Raw genomic sequence first — 17,725 nt, 5'->3', positions numbered from 1 at the left:
TCCGATATGCTCTATGTCTGTGCAATCTCATGAGAATCGGCGTGTTACACTGAGATACCCTGCCTTGTGAGATAAATAACAAACAACTGTTAAACACTTGTCTATTTCAACATTTTGAAAACAAATAAACGGACTCTCTAAAAAAACATAAAAGCTAAAGATTGGATATTGCGTGATTTATTTCACAAATTAAACTGATGCTGAATGTATAAACCAAACTTATCCTCTTTTTCCCGATGTTGTTTATATACCACATCCATCATCAACCGAGCAATAGTTTGTGTGCTTATATGCCACACACATCTCTAGAGGGTTAAATGGGAAATCCATATACCAAGTTTCATGTTTCTCCTCTTTAGAAATTCGGAGATATGGACATTTTAATATATAATAGTTACCCCTAAATCCATTCTTCCCCCATTGAATGTTTAAAAACCCTTCCTTACTGGTATATTAAAGGCACAAATATAATACTTCTCATATCCAGTGGCGGCTTTAGCGGGCAGGCCAGGCACGCATTTGCCTACCTAAAAATTTTGAAATATATATATAAACGCTAAAAGACAATAAATAATACATATGTTTTCCACTATTTATATTAATGGTAGATAATTATTTAACAAATAGCATCAACCACTACTGTAAAAGTAATTTCCAACTTCATTAATTAATCAAATGTGTATGGGTATTCATAAGCGACGGAGCGGGCCTACCCAAAATTTAAATCCTAAAGCCGAACCTGCTTATATCCCTAACATATCTCTACCCCTGTTTTTCTTCCCGTCTAGGGGGAATATCAAAAGCACTAAAAGACGTCTCTAGTTATTTTAAATATAAAATCCAAATACCAAATTTCATATTTCTAACCTTGGCAGATTTCGAGATATGGTCATGCAATTATAACAATTGTAACTCCAAACTCCATCCTTTTCTCTTCTCTCTTTTTATCTTCCCTTAGAGGACAAATACTTAAAAACGGTGAAACTCGTGTCTAATTATTTTAAATGAGAATTTCATGCATTTAGCATTTAGAGATTCCGAGATATAGATATTTTCAGATAATAATTTCGAACCCCTTCCCTCCTCTTCCGAGTCGAATTTCCAAAATTCCTTTCTTAATGGGATCTTACGTCACAAATGATCTGTCCAAATGTCAAGTTTCTAGCTTAAGCGGTTTGTCCTGAGTGTTGAGCAACCAGTCAGTTAGTCAGGACTTTTTTAATAAATATACATTGATTTTGGATCACCCGAAAGCTTTGGACTCCTCTGGAAATAAATTCCTGGGGGGAAATTTCTTTGTTAAACAAAGAGACAAATAAATTATTAAAATATTTTTCTACCTATGAAATATTGCTAAGAATAGCTACAGATACATAATTTGAACTTGAAATACCATATTCACGCATAGAATGTTAGGTACGTCATTTTTTTTTTTTTTTTATCAAGAATTAAAAGGAGGCGAGAGAATAACGCTGCAGAACAGAATCAATCCAATTAAAAGCGTAACGAATCATAATGTATTTATACCCTATTTTTAAAACCGCTCTGTTAAGGATATCGGAAAAATAGTTACAAAATAGGATTAGCGTATAACAAATATTACAAACATCTTCTAGTCTCTGAAATTAAATTAAGTTCAATATCAGTGGCAAACATAAAGACAGTATATTATAGGGAAAAAAATTGCCTCTACGATTGAAAGAGTATTTCAAGAAAATAAAAATTGTAATAGATAAACCAGTGAATGTCTCTGTGTTAATGTTGACATTTTTTTTAACACTTCCACAGTGCCACTTCTTTTGGAATTTATGTATTGAATTTAATCAAGTGAATAATAGGTTTATTATATATTATATAACAAGTATTGTGGCTTTATGTTGAACATTTCAGAAAAAAAAAGATGTAATTGTAGTTAAAGCTCATCCCTTCCATTTCAGGGAGGAACTTCCAAAAATTTGAAACGATATGACTTTATTTATGACCTCTTACGAACTATAAAAAAATCGTTCAAATCTTTGAAACTTACCCTAACTGACTTATGACCAGGAACGAACCCAGTTCACGAAGTATTGTTCTTGTAGTTTATCGACGTTTAGCGTCCATTTGCAGTTTAAAAGAAGCACGGAGCTGTATGGGACTTACAATTTAAGGAGGAATCTAAACCACTATAACCACGGATGGAAAAAGAAAAGCTCTGTTTGTTCCTGAACCGGTTCTGAACCAGTTCGGGAACCGAGAACCCATGATAAAGTTAGGACCGGTTCCAAAACCGGTTTTCATTGTTTTGTTGAATTTAAGAATCGCTCTCAGCATAGATTCTATTCGTTTGTTAACTTTAAAAACTGCTCCCAGAACCTGTTCAATTTTTTATCTGAACTTTAAGAACCGCTCCCAGAACAGGTTCTGTTGGTTTCCGAACTTTAAGAACCACTCCCAAAACCGGTTCAACATATTTCCTATATTTGAGAACCGCTCTCAAAACCGTTTCTGCGTTTTGACCATGATTCAGGAACTGGTTCAAGAACCTATTTGGTTTATTACGAAGTGCTTGTGGAACCGGTCCCGGAATATGAAGAAAAGACCAGAACCGGTTCTGAGATGTCTAGAAACTACAGAGACCGGTTCTCCTGTTTGTCTGTTATGTAAGGTAGGTCTAAAAGTGGACCCGATTTTTAAATGTAAGAAAAATATACGTTCTCTAGCCTACAGGATCTAATCGCTTACCAAGTTCTTCTGTTATTTTTATTGACGTGAGTGATATTTGTTTCATATGCAACCAAACAGATTAATTAATTGACCGCACATATTTTTCAAACATGCTTGTCATAAGAGGTAATCAGAGTCAATGCTACCTTGCATTTCTTTTTCAACCAGACGTTGTTTTCTCTGTAGGCAGTAATGGACTGATTTATTTATTTCTTTAATTAGTTACTTAATTATTCTCTCAGTCGACTACATAACTCCAGTTATAGAAGGCGTACAGTTTACGTTTCAATACAAACACCGGCGCAAATTTGTCTTCAATATTGGGGAGGACGGGTAAGACCGTTCCCATAGTTTCTTTTCTTTTTCTTTCTTTCTTTTTTTCTTTTCTTTTTTCTTTTCTTTTTTTCTTTTTTTTTGCGATGTCCAAAATATTTGTCTTCAACGTTGGGAGGCGGAAGATTTGAGGCTTTTTCCGGGGGACAACAATTTCATCTCACGTTCCTTTGTGGCGATTGGACAAAAATCAAATTTCTCCTTAAAAGCTCATTTCAAATTGGATTTCAAATTGGACATTGACTAAGAAGGAACTGTATGATGAGGGACGTGCTAGAGGGTATGGCGGCAGGAAAGAGAGGGAAGTGACGAAGGAGACTATAATTGATGAACGATATCAAAACAGAAAAAATCTTCCTTGAAGACGAAGAGGTTAATTGTAGTCCGTGGAGCATGAAAGTTCTCAGTTGCGGTAAGTGACCTGCCAATAATGGAGGAATACCTGTGACGATGATGGTGACTGTCAATATCTGTACTTTTTCTTTTTATGCTTTTCTTATTGCCATGTTCCTGATTGTCCTTCAGTTTCTAAAAGTTCTAATTTCAAGTGAAAAGATTTTTCAAAAGTACTTGCAGTGTTTGCATACAATGCATGTCTTTTCAAAGTTCCTAATATCAAATTTAGTTACGTATTAGCAATCTCAATAACAATTCAAAGGTCAATGTAAAATGCAACAAGTATGTATATAAAAATGGACGTGGTACTATGTAGGCGAGATGTTATTTGAGCCTTGATTTTAACAAAAACTTATCAGGAGAGAGTAAAAAAAAAGAAGAAGTAGAGAGAGGAAGCACAGGAACGAATTGTTGCGTCATGTGCTAAACTTGTCAGATGAAAATCAAGATGCGTAGGGGGTAAAACAGGTGCGAAGAGTTGCGCGAACTAACCGAAGATCGCGTGCATGCGCACAGCCACCAAACGCTTGTTCTCGTAGCAATGATAAGGTATATAAGATGCTGGGAACTCACACACCAATCCCGACAACCCTCCACCTGGCGGCAGAAGTCGAAAACTTTTAACTGACGGTTGCTCCAGGCTACAACAAGCGCAAGGTAAGTAATGTTTAACAATATTACTTTTGCGACTACATTTAATTGCTTGATTTTGCATTTTATTACTTAATTTAATTGATATCTCTCTTTTAGTATTTTAGAAATGTGTTTTATTTGGAAGTTTTACGTTTATAATGTTATTGTTTTATTGTTTATCTGTTTTTTGTCCCGTTTTCCGTACGCACTTGAAGTTGCGCTCAAGATTACTTCTTTTTTCCTCCTACTTTCGGGCCATAGAAAGTGAAGATTTCATACGCTTAAATATGAAACATTTTGAACCAACAAAATGTTCTATTGTATTCCTATATTATTATCAAGAAACTTCATTAACATATCGGAAAGCTTTTGTTTAAATTGAACGTTCGTCACGATAAATATCGCTGCTTAGCGCGCTTCGTATTTTATATATTAACCTCTTAATATATTGAACTTCTGTAAATTGTACTCATATGTTGTTTCGCAACGACAATTACTTTGGGATTGTTTTTTGAACTTGGTTGTACTTGAAAAAAATATTTACAAGTTAATCTGCCGAATTGTTTCATTAATTTTTAACCGAAAAATATAGATTTACCCAATACTAGATTTCGCAACTCCGGGTGGCTTCTTTTTTAAAACAAAAAAAGAAATGTGGGACTTCAAATTCGAGAATATTTCATTATTACAAAATGCAACTGAAATGTGCTTTAACAGTAACCTTGTGATAATGTGTTTGCTTTTAATATGCATAGGCCAATGTTCGATTTTCGACTATAGTCTCACTCTTCATTATACTACAGAATATTATAATAGAATGTAAACCTTAATCAACAAATAATCAATGTAGTATCAAGGCTGCAGCTAGGATGACGGAATTGGGTTGAATTGATTTTAACGTCCCTTTCAGCAGCGAGGCTATATGAGACGGAACCTACTGATTAACGTGGAATCAGAACTGCATGAGCTCCTGCCAGGGATCGAACCCAGGTCTCGCACGCCAGAGGCGCGTACACTAACCGCTTAGCCACGAAGGAGCCCTCTAGGATGAAGGAGACATGACATATGCAGGAATCTTACCACTCAAGACAATGGTGAAGTACAGCAATATATCAAAAGGAAAATTATATATCTAACCACTTTTTATACTTATTGGAAACGCTTTACAGACGCATAAGTAAGCGTAAAATGAGATTATAGACATTGAAAGAAAGGAAAAAAGTTGAATAACTTTGTAAAAGAAAATGTTCAGTAACTTCGTATGTTGAAAAATTAGTTGGTACGAAATTTAAGATTGTAGTATAATCATTAAAATAACTTTTGAGGCTGCAAATAAGGCAGTAAAATTGTTAGAATTATAGTTAATAATGGAATTTATTAATTTAATTTGTAGAATAGAGGACGATAGGTTCTGAGTTCGTCTTCGACACGAAAGATCGTACGTAATTGCATGACACAGTATAACACGCTGAACATTAAATCATTTTGAATTTTGTGGTAAACGGGAAAATTTTATTCTTTCTGAATTACTTCTAACTTTTTACGAACAATTTTCTTTATATTATGCCTTAGTCCACATAACCTACTATGAAATCCAATCTCCTGGATTCAGTCTCACTCGTATTGAATCACTTTTAAGACGGAAGAGTTAGAAAATGAAATCAGAATATCAGTGCAAAGATTGCAAGCTGACCAAAAATCCGTGGGAAGTACCCGATTCCAGTTTCCAATGTCGAATTTGAACGCCAGCTGTGTAAGTGAAACCCTTTAAATATAAATATTCTTCTTAAGTATCGATTAAGAATTGATTAAGATTTGATCGTAGAGTAACTCCCCTTTTCAGCAACAAGGAGATATGGACAATTTAAAGTGTTATTCGAACCATTATTAGGGATTATGTGCCAGGTAATCATCCCCACCGGGGATCGAATTCAGGGCTCCGCGCATAGAAAGTACACGCACTAGTCACTGTTCGACGAAGGAGCACTGCGATAAAGAATTGAATTAAATAGACACTAAATGCCGCGAATTCCAAAATGAAGACATTTTGGGAAACAATTGAAATTTACCTGCCATTTCGACATGCTGTTGCTAATACTGCTTTAATATACATTTTTTTTTTCATTTCATTGTACTAGCGAAGAATAGTCAGTGCATGAATCAAGTATGAGATCACTTTAGTACGCTACCATTAGTTTACTTCGATCAATTTGATTCAAGAAGGTTATTGTGCTAACATGATTACATACAATCTGTGTATTACAGTGTATGGTTGAAACATGCGATTCGTTCTTAGTTTTTTTTTTTTTTTTTTTTTTTTAATTGGAAGTACTCACCTCCAACCTTGACTGATTTTGTCACAAACAATATGAATAATTCCAAGAAAGCGCACACCAAATTCAATGATTTTTTAAATGACAGTTACGCTGAAACATATTCTTAAAATTGGAAGTTAGGTTTAGGATTAGAAATTAGATTTCTGGGTTTTCGGCATCTATGGCCATCACATATGAGGAATGATGTACACTCACGTCCAAAATGATTGTTGCATATCTATAACTGTCTTCTTGTAAGAAAATAAAATGATAATGATTTTGCAGGGTACTTTTAATACCGATACTATGTGTATAATTGGAAAATGTATCTTTGTGGTAAATTTCATAGGAAAAGAATTATAAATACGAAAATTAGAATGAGAAAAACAAAATGTTGCTAAATGGACAAGAAAGTTTTATTTTCGTTTAATTGTTCTAATTTACTGCTCTTTTGATATGAAATTTTCCACATACATGTCTTTGCCGCTTATACACATAATAACATTATAAGAAAAACCGGGCGAATTTGTTATCAAATTATATTCCCACAACAACATATTTATAGACATGTGAGAATAATTTTGGACATGAGTGTACCTACGGCGAAAACAACGTTAATGTTTTCGTGCGTACACACTATTGTTGGCTGGCCAGCATGTTCACAACTTTGCCTGCCACAACGGAATTCACTTGACCAGTTTTTTTAAAATCACTTTCTAGGAGGGGGTGCTATTACTCACTAGACAACCTTATGAGCCTGCATATCGATCAGTGTTAAACCTTTGATATGTAAGTAGTAATCCGGAAGCGCTTCAGTTTTCTCCGTTTTCACATTAATTCATTGATTTTCAGTATAGCATCCCTTTCAGCAACAAGGCTATATGAAACGTGGACCTACAGCTTAAAATGAAATACGAACCACACGAGCTCTAGCCACAATTCGAACCCGAGTTTCCCACGCCAAATGCGCGTATGCTAGTCGTTTAGGCACGAGGGAACTTTCTCTGTTTTCACAATTCAAAAATTTGTTACCAGCAAAACACAGAGAACACAAACCTGCATTAAAGACATTGCCCTGTATTTTAGCGCACATATGTGTACTTCTAAAACTTTAGGATATTACAAGCATAATATTATTGTTCAACTGCTTTTGTATGAGGGACAATTGAATACTCTTCGTATATGTTTAGGTTGTTGTTGAATCAGATACAAGAGACGAAGTCGAGATGAGGAAATAGAGCTGTGATCTGTTGAACAGTTAAGAAGAAAGTGAAAGAGCCTTTACTTCTAGTGCTCTAGTTCGGTTCGAGGTAATAACAGTTTGTAGTGGATAAAAACGTGTCTGTGAGTTTTCTCGAGATTTTCAGTATCAATCCACATTCTCATTCACTCACTTTGTAACTCACATGTATAATTAATTAAATATTGTGGTCCCAGTTCGATTAAAATTACTTTAATAATCACCAAAACTTATCACGATACTTATTTCAGTAAATTATTATTATTATTATTATTATTATTATTATTATTATTATTATTATTATTATTATTATTATTATTATTATTATTATTATTATTATTATTATTTTGTTAGTTGTAAACTTCGTGTTTCCGTAATACTTATTATTCATTTCACAGAAATTAAAAATACACTTCAATCACTTATGGCTTCCTCACCTATTATATCTTTAACAGCATAAATAAAACAAGTTTAAACAAGTCTGGCCACAAGATTTGTTATCATAAGGTACCGGACATTGGTCCTTATTGCCCTATAACTAAATATACATAAACGTTATTGTTGCAACTTTCTATTTCTTTTCTTTCTTTCTTTCTTTCTTTTTCTTTCTTTTTCTTTCTTTCTTTTTTTTTTTTGTTTTGTTTAGCATGAAGGCCATAATCGTGGAACATGAAATTAAAAATTTCATTTCTTTCTTCTCCAAGAAAATACATACTTTCAGACGTCGTACAAGTTTGAGATCTTCCGCTACGCCTCTATCCTTTCCCCTCGCGGACAAACTGGGAGTTTGGACCCAGAGAGAGAGAGAGAGAGGGAGGGAGAAAGAAAGGAAAAAATAAAGCAAATGGGGTGACAAGAATCTAGACTATGTTGCCAATTTTTCTTCCATGCTAAACTTAGTTTATAATTGGCAAATGTTAGATTAAGATTCTGACATTTGCCTTCTTAAAAATCTTCCCTTAAAAAAGAAAAAAAAAACGTTACGTTTATTCTTGTTATAGTAACCAATCACACATTCCCAATTAATATAATGTCTTTAGGAAAGAAAAATTCTCATTGTGTTTTCATCCAGAAAATTAAGAATTCCTAATTTTGGGAGGATAGGAATTGGTTCTGGTTCTTCTCTCATCTTTCTTGATTTTTTGGCCCATAACCTTTCACGTCTTGGTCGTTCTATGAATATGCCTTTATTGACTAGAGACATAAACGAAACCAATGAAGGTCGGAAAACGAGGACCTTGTGTCCTCTTCAAACAGACAACAAACTCGGCTGCACTTTGGTGCGCTCAAATCCTGGTTCTTTTCCATAGATGTGAGGCAATGCGAAACTATATCTTGGCCACTGTATTGTTTCTAAAGGAGCAAAAGAAATTTTTCCAAATATTTTTAATGATTTGCACTGGAAATCTGCTACAAGAAAGCATGTTTTATATTTAATCTGTAAATGAAATATATTATCTTTTCTTTATGAGCGTTCAATTAGATTTTTTAAAGATTGTTCCATATTTATTAAATCTTTCCTGCTGTCTACTCGCACTTATATATAGCGCTAACTTCGTCTTGAAATAGCAATTTTCAGTTTTAATATACATTTCGTCACTTATTCTCTCTTCCCTACTTTTCCTTCTTTTTATTACGTTTCTCAAGATACATTTTCTTCTCAGACAATGTCTTAAAAGTCTCTCTTCTTTACCTTCTTCTTTTTTTACACCTATTATAATACTATTCTTTTGTAGTATTCCTAACATCTTGTTGAGCTCCCTCCTACCTAAGTGGTTAGCGTACGCGTCTTTGGCGTGAGAGACCCGAGTTCAGTTTCCTACAGACGCTCATGTGGTTCGGATCCCACATTAAGCTGTAGGTCCACGTCTCATATAGTCTCGCAGCTGAAAAGGATGCTAAAAATCAAATAAATAAAAAAAAGGCTGACATCTTGTTGATTTAGCACTCCTTAACCCTCCAGTGCATGCTTTTGGCATTTGGCTGCTTTTTATACATCTTGCTACAGCCGTAATAGTACAACTACAAACGGCTATATCATGCATTTACGATGCTTTTCTGCGGTTCTAATTGTAACTTTTCCCATTAGATCTCATGTACTTGAATTTTGGTAGCGCGTAAACAATAAATGGTAATACAAAAAGAAAAAAAATCAAAAATTCATGCACTGTAGGGTTAATGATCCAGTAGCTAGAGCGCATGCCTTTGAAGCATGAGGTCTAGAAGTAAATTTCCGTTGGAAGGTAATCGCACGGTAATTCTGATTTCAATTTAAACTGTAGGTCTTATCATGTCCCGTTGCAAAGAACGTAAATGCAAATTGTATCAATCTTTGCTGTTTCTTCACCCGGTTCAGTAAGCTTTACTCATTCTTTTCCACATCCACACCTTAAAACGTCAATTCTTCTTAAGTCAGTTTTGTGTAGCGTTAATGTTTCTCCTTTCCAGGGTATAATACTTTCCATGAAACATTTGGCAAACCTTTTCCGTAATTCTTTCTTCACAGATACACAAATAATACTTATCTTCTACCTCCTAAGTTCTTCTTTCGCTATTCCTATCCTTGCTTTTATTCCAGGTTTGCATTCCATGACTTCACTAATAATAAATACTATTTATTCTACTCGAGGTTTATTAGCTAACAATTTTAAGACCTTTCCTAAATATAACCAAACCCACTACCCCTGGTCTAGTGGGTAGTGTAGGCAGATTGGTAGTCAGCCCAAAAATGTACGGGGGGGCAAGTAGAAGTTAAGGGGGTCGATCCAATTATATTATTGTTCATTTACAAACCTACCGTAAACATTTTAGGGGCAGTAAAAATTTAGGGGGAAGCCCCCTAGACCCCCCTGGATACGGGACTGAGTATGGGTGCTTTAAGTGTACAGGTTCTCAGGTTAGATTTCCTGTAGAAGAGCATTGAATACATTATGGTGGATTATGGTGGTTCAGATTCCACAGTAAATTGTAAATCCACATCTCACATAACAGCGGTACTGAAAATTTGCACTAAGCTCCACTAAATAAACAAACATATATAAATATAATCAAAGAATTTGACAATAGATAGATGTTCAATTGTTTTAGCATTCTATTCACATTTGTTTCCGTACAATCTCTCATAATATTTCGACTGCAAAATCAAATAGTGCAGTAACGAATATTCTTAATATATATATATATATATATATATATATATATATCTTTACGAAAGAGATCTTGCAACAGTCAAATGGCTAGCATGTTCCTTTCACTGTGTGTAGTTTCAAGTTATATCCTTGATCGGAGCTTAAAGGCATAATCATAGTAAAGAAACTACAAAATTGAAATAAGCTTGGGAAAACTTATTTATCACGTTTTGAATATTGAAGATCATATTTATCAAATATAATTGCGCGCCTATCTGGTAATTAAAATCTTTGAAAGAACACAGTCTTTATTATTTTTTTAAAAAATATACCATTTAAAATGGAGCTTTTCTAACTTGGGTATCGTGAGATTTCTGTTATAATCTCAGAATATTAAACGAATGAAGAATTTGTAACAAAATATACTAAATGTCTTTTTTTTTCGTTCAGCCCATTAACTACGCGGTCGAGACGTTGATTTTGACAATTTTGTGTTATATGTGTATAAAAGCCTTTGTATGATGCGCGTTTTGTCTCAAGGATAGTGTGTTGTATTTATAGCCTGCATCAAGTGATTCGCCTACTCCATACATACGTTTTTTTTTGTTTTTTTTTGGGAGTATAATGCTCTACGGGGCAGAATCATACATAGACTTTGAATAAAACGATGGAAAGCAATAAGATGATTTCAAAAAGGGGTATGGAGAAGAACTTAGAAAATTTGATATACCGAAGGGGGAAAAAATATTTATTACGCATGAACATTATTTGGTTGAAGACTGCCTAGGTACAGTCTTGTTCAAAAAAACTTGGCCAACCACCTACATGAAAAAAGAAACTCTCTCTTATCATCTACAGTTGGAACTAAATCAAACAAAAGTAGATTTCCCTTGTCTGATTGAGATCTTTATTTACAGATAAAGGGTTGAATTTCGTCTGAATAACACTCATTCTTACTTGTATACAATAGAAGATAAATTCTGACCAAAGCACATATTATCTAATAAATAACACCAATACAATTTTAGTAAAGTATATTTGACTTCATCAGACACATTCTGAAATACAATTTCTAAGACTACAGCTTATATGTATATACAGCAATAAAGAAGAAAGAAGAAGGAGGAAGAAGAAGAGAAAACATGGTTTGCAATAGACAGTATAGGAGAAAAACGGTGTCCTGAAGTACTTATTAAATAAGAAGGAGTAAGAACGTACGGAGGAGAGCAGAAGTGAGTTAGATGTATTGGAAAGGAAGAAAATAAAGGAAACAGAGATTCAACTAACTGATGGAGCTATTATATAGAATTAAATACAAACAATGTGAAATGAGTGTTATAGGAGAAACAAGAAAGAGGAAAAAAGGGTTGAAAACACAGGGGCGACGTTAGATTGAAGAGAGATAGTAACGCAATATATAAATATGTGAAGGAGACAGAACATAAAATAGACTGGGAAGGTATAGAGGGGCTGGAAAGAGAGAGAGGAAATATTATAAAAATGTGGAAAGAAAAAAGCGAAATGGATAAAAATAGAAGAAAGTGAGGAACTTATCAGCTGGAATAGTGAACAAAATATGCATGACATAGGGAGAAAGATATTGGATAAAACAGAGAAGAAAGAAAACATAGCAAATAGCCAACTAAAAGGTAAAGGTTCCCAAAAGTGAAAGTTGTTCATTAAAGTAACACAAGTGTTCCAATTAAGAATTAGGTCTCAAGTGAAACTTGGATCATTAAAAGTTGCAAATATGTAATCAATAAAAAGTTGTCAGAATTTGTCTCTTATTCTATAGAATTTCGTGTATACGGTTACCGAAATTCCGCCTCTTAAAGTAAAGTAAGTAGCCAAGATTTTTTTTGAACAAGACTTAACATTATTATAATTACCAAACAACTGAAGCACATATAGAAAGCAAAAGATGATCGATTATGTACGTAAAATAGACCACGAAGACGAACGAGTTACTACTAAAACATCAAAGAAATTCTTGACAACATACATAAATATAACATGTTAACTAAGAACAAAAAGTAGATTTCTGTGACAATATTATAAAGAAGATATATGGTGCAAATGACAAGTTGGAAGATTGTAAATGACAATTAAATTAAAACAGCTCTTTAGAATTGTCCATGTTGTCATTCAAACCTGTTTTTTTACATTCGTATCTTGTAAAGAAAAGCAATGATAATATTACTTCAATTAATATATATATATATATATGAGAATAGTTCAATGTGGAGTGGGTATGCAGATGATTCTGTCGTTTATCCTGGGAGGAAAATGTTCAGGGGAATATCCTGGGGAAATAATCGTGTACTTTACCAAATAAAAACTATTAACAAGTGTATGCAAAGAAACGCAAATAATGCTTTTGATAAAGTGGATACTTTCAAATATTTAGGATCAATATTAACAGACGAAAATCATATTCACGAAGAAATTAAATGTCGACTAAAAGCAGGGAATTCGTGTTACTATTCGGTTCAAAATCTCTTGTCGTCGCGAATTCTGTCGAGGAATTTGAAGCTTAAAATATATAAAATGATAATCATGGCTGTTGTTGTGTATGGTTGTGAAACATGGTCGCTTACTCTGAGGGAAGAACATAGACTGAAAGTATTTGAGAACAGGATCCTGAGAAGAATATTCGGACCCAAGAGGAACGAGAATGGGGAATGGCGGAAGCTTCATAACGAGGAACTACATAGTTTATACGGTTTACCCAACATTGTTAGGGTCGTCAAGTCTAGGAGGCTTAGGTGGGCAGGTCATGTAGCTAGAATGGAAGAAGGTAGAAACGCTTTCAAAGTCTTGACTGGTAGACCCATAGGAAAACGACCATTAGGAAGACCTAGGCGCAGATGGGAGGACAATATTAAGATGGATCTCGCAGAGATAGGAATACAAAGTAGAAACTGGATGCAATTAGCTAAGGATAGAAGTCAGTGGAGAGCTTTTGTGAACGCGGCACTGAACCTCCGGGTTCCATAGGCCATAGAGTTAGTTTAGTTAGTAGTTAGTTATGCAAAGAAACGAACGGACATAAATTATTATGTCATCTTCTAATCTTAACCAGCACGGACATGACATGACCATTATTTATAAAACATTTTTGATCAACTAACTAATTATTAATTTTCATCCCAAAAGTAGCAATCTGATTTTTACTCATTTATATGAATATTATTAAAAAAACGTATTTACTACTTGAAAAGAATTTTAGAAGTGATCCAAAAATGCATCAAAAGATTGTGGTCTTGTCAATAATTGTTTTTTTTTTATTATTATTATCGGAGGCCACAAAATATTTGAACGGTCTCGAAATTGAGTGTTTGTATTTTTTACGGAATAAGCACATCATACTGAGTTAAGTGATAGTTTTGGTTTGGCTACACTTTATGTAGTTCTTCAGATAAAGGTGTACAATAAAACTTTTGATTGAAATATATTGAATCTTTTGATCCAAAAAGAAAAAAATGTCTCTTTGATTGACACCTTTTTGTTTCTTCTAGAAACAAATTACATTATTCTTTAAGTAACTTTCACTGGCGCATTCTCTTCTTAGAAATTTGGAATTTATAGTTTTTAGTTTATGCAATATTAAGACTTACTCTTTTATTTGATACTTAATACAGAGTTACGCTTCATACAGAGTCGGATGCAATGAGAAGCTTTGGTTTCTGCAGCTTTAAAATTTTAAAGTTTTTTGTGTCACAAATGTAGTGAAAAGAGAAAAACACACTTTCCATTAAAAAAGATGACTTCAGATTCTACACAAACCTGATAACAGAAGTTTAATTGAACATTTATATAGATAGAACCAAATATTTATTTCTAACATTTAGCTTGATTTCCTGTTCAATATTGCTGATATTAAAATGAAAAAGAAATCTGAAAAGCATGTATATATTCAGTCGTGCATTTAGTAACCACTATTCAAACATAATATAGGCATACCATTTCAGCGATACGTTTATAATTCACTGTTGAAAACATAGTCATCATACATGTAAATAGGCAGATACAAAACATTTCAATCATGCCTTATAACAAAATATAAAACATTTCTCTATACTCGTTTGTCCCATTATTCACCTATTGAATATAACTTTATTTTAAAAATACTGTACATAGATATTTAATATCAGTACTCTTTCAACTGTAGAACGCGTAACACATGCAATTTTCTCGTACTAAATATGGTTAGAAATTGACCTTCTAAAGTATATTTCCTGTTCTTTTATAAACCGAAAATATGACACATATAATCTAAATTTATAAAATTGCGTCTTTTGATGTCTTAATATAATTTTACTATGTGTGTAAATAGGTTTATATCCATCTTAATAAGTGTTGGCAAAGATTCGTTGTATTTTAAAAGGTACTGACTTGGTGAATATTATTTCCTTGTATTTTGTTATCCACATCCTGAATCCATCAATTCATTCAAAATCATTCGCTGTCATTAACCATCCGTCTCGTTTAGCCTAAAGGTATAATGTAAATATAAAACGAAACTTGTTGAGAATGCTCCAAGAGCATTGCCAGAAAGAACTTAAAAAGAATGGAGAGGTGGAGCGGGAGGATAACTGTGATTGTTGTTACATGTAAAAGTAAATATTTTAATCCTCACCTTGTTCTGTTTCTCGCAAAAATTCGCAAAATATCGTCTCCCTATGACTTACAGTTCCCGAGATATGGCTCTCTAAATCTCTGGAAATCGGCCATTTTTTTTTGGCTAATATCTCGTGAACGGTAAGAGTGACGCGAAAAATTCCATCACTTTCTTAGATAGTTTTTGATGCTCTATCGAATGCAGGGTTCAAAATTGAAAAAAAAAATCGCAAATAACAGACAGACAGACACACAGACAGAGAATTCTGTAACGAACTTTTTAAGTTCGTTGAAAATTTTATTTCACATTAAGTATGTCTTCAAACTTGCAGCAAGAGGTTGATTTGCCCTTTTAGCCTTCTCATTCTTGATAGGTTTTAACTCTAAATAATATACTTATTTTTTAAGGAGAAGAGAACGTACATACCAACTTTAGTTTAAAATCAAATAAATTTTACGAACGATGTAGTAGATTAGACGTACAGACACATTTCTTTCAGGATTTCAAGAAAGCAATGTAAGATATTGGATTAAGTATGTCATCATCTGATATGTACGTATATATATACATCTTTCAATTCAAAGTTCAAAGGCACACGTAAAAAGTTCGAATTTTCCAAAAGCGTGCATTGTTAAAATACCGAAAACAAAGCGAACAAAACGCAAGGAGCAGATTTAAAATATTTATTTCTAATGAACGACAATAGATAGAGACACATAGGATACATCACTAGATAGAGGAAAATTCAAAGTATGAACCCGCCTCCACCTATTAGTTCCATTCAATGCATGCAGCGGCGTTGTGGTTTGTTTACCAGAAAGTAGCGTCACCCCAACAGTGATGCCAATTTGGCCTATTTTTGGCTAAATCTACCATATTTGGATAAGCACTTAGCCATACAAATTTCCGAAATACCTATAGCCTTAAATATAGCTTATTTTATGAAACTCTTTTTTCATTTTGGCCTTGTTTATTAGGCGTTAAATTAATGTTAAAAATACTTTTTTCTTTGAAAATAAAGTGTAATTTTTAAAACTGAGCCTATTTGTTAATATATATTATCGTATTGATTGATTTCTCTACACAGAGGCTGTTTTATTATATAACGAACACTTGCTTTTCATTCTTCTCCTCTCTCCCCGCCCAGAGACTTACAACTACTTGACAATATTATTATCTCAGAAAGAATTTTAATTTCGCTCCCGTTTGCTACTATTTAATTATTTTAATTTGGGCATTTCATTGCAAGAATGAAAGTTTTCTAATATAAATTCAGTGGTGTTCAGTTCTTCAAGCCACAGAAATTGTTTTTATTTATTAAAGGATACATATAGGATATCTAATTAGCTTGAAAACTCTCAATGCAATCATGGTGTTTTATGTGGGTGCACGGAGAAATAAGAAGTGTTTATGAGGACTTTGACCTGCCGAAAGAAGTACAACTGAAAATTGGGACAATGGCAGTCGACACAAACACAACCAAACCAGAATCCAACGATGGTGCATCAGTTCCAGCGCCTCGGCTAACTGCAATGTCATCGATGATGACTTACTTCAATTCAACTGATACTTGTAATATGGCTGTTGACTTGCACATGAGTTGTTGATGTATTTTATTGTAATTTAAAGTTAGGTATGTGGCTTGTTAGTCTTCAGTGAATATAATTCAACATTTCAAATTTTACTATAACTCACTTATAGTCCTACACACAAAAAAGGGGTTCAAAACCTACAATGTGTGTTATAGGTTAGCAGTTCAAAATCTAGCCATTTTTTGCGTAAAAGAGCTTATTTTCGAAGGCCATGTAACCTATTTTCTTCAGAGGTTGTTGGCAACGCTGCACCCTAAGAGGTCGTTTTGTGTCCTGCAACATGCAAAGAGTGTGTAGCTCAACATGTATTTCGTCGTAAGTTCAACAAAGAGCCGCCTCGTCACAAACAGGTTTACAATCGGTACAAGAAATTCGTAGAAGACGGTTGCAAATGCACTGGTCGTCCTTGCACGTAGGACGAAAATGTAGAGCTATCGGAATTGCTTTCGAAAATCTACAACCATCTGTGATGGTTGTAATTTCGCAAACAATATATTGCGTATGCTTTAAACACGTTTCCATCTGAATCCGTATAAGTTACAGTTACAGTTATATACAAAAAGCTGAATGCGTTTTGCGCCATTTCCATCAACAAAATTTTTGATTCTTTTTTTTCGAAGGGAACTGTAACTGGAATACATATCTGGACATGCTCCAAGAAGGATTCTTTCCACAAATTCCACAAGATCGGCATAATTTTATCTCAATGCAAGATAGCACTCTACGTCACTTCCCGAGGCACGGCACGGCAGTATCTGAAT

General features: G+C 33.9%; 1 protein-coding gene across 1 annotated transcript in view; it reads left to right on the top strand.

The window, feature by feature from the left end:
• Positions 1–3,968: 3,968 nt before the first annotated feature.
• Positions 3,969–17,725, top strand: part of LOC145679835 (short neuropeptide F-like) — a 372,965-nt gene continuing 359,208 nt past the window's right edge. The window contains exon 1 of the mRNA XM_081750354.1: positions 3,969–4,092. The gene's annotated coding sequence lies outside the window, so the exon portion shown is untranslated. The remainder of the gene's footprint in view (positions 4,093–17,725) is intronic.

Source organism: Thermobia domestica, chromosome 2 (genome assembly GCF_964235325.1).
Source record: "Thermobia domestica chromosome 2, izTheDome1.hap1.1, whole genome shotgun sequence".
Lineage (NCBI taxonomy): Eukaryota > Metazoa > Arthropoda > Insecta > Zygentoma > Lepismatidae > Thermobia > Thermobia domestica.
The sequence above is the reverse complement of the archived record's forward strand: the minus strand, read 5'-3'. Positions and strand labels throughout refer to the sequence as shown.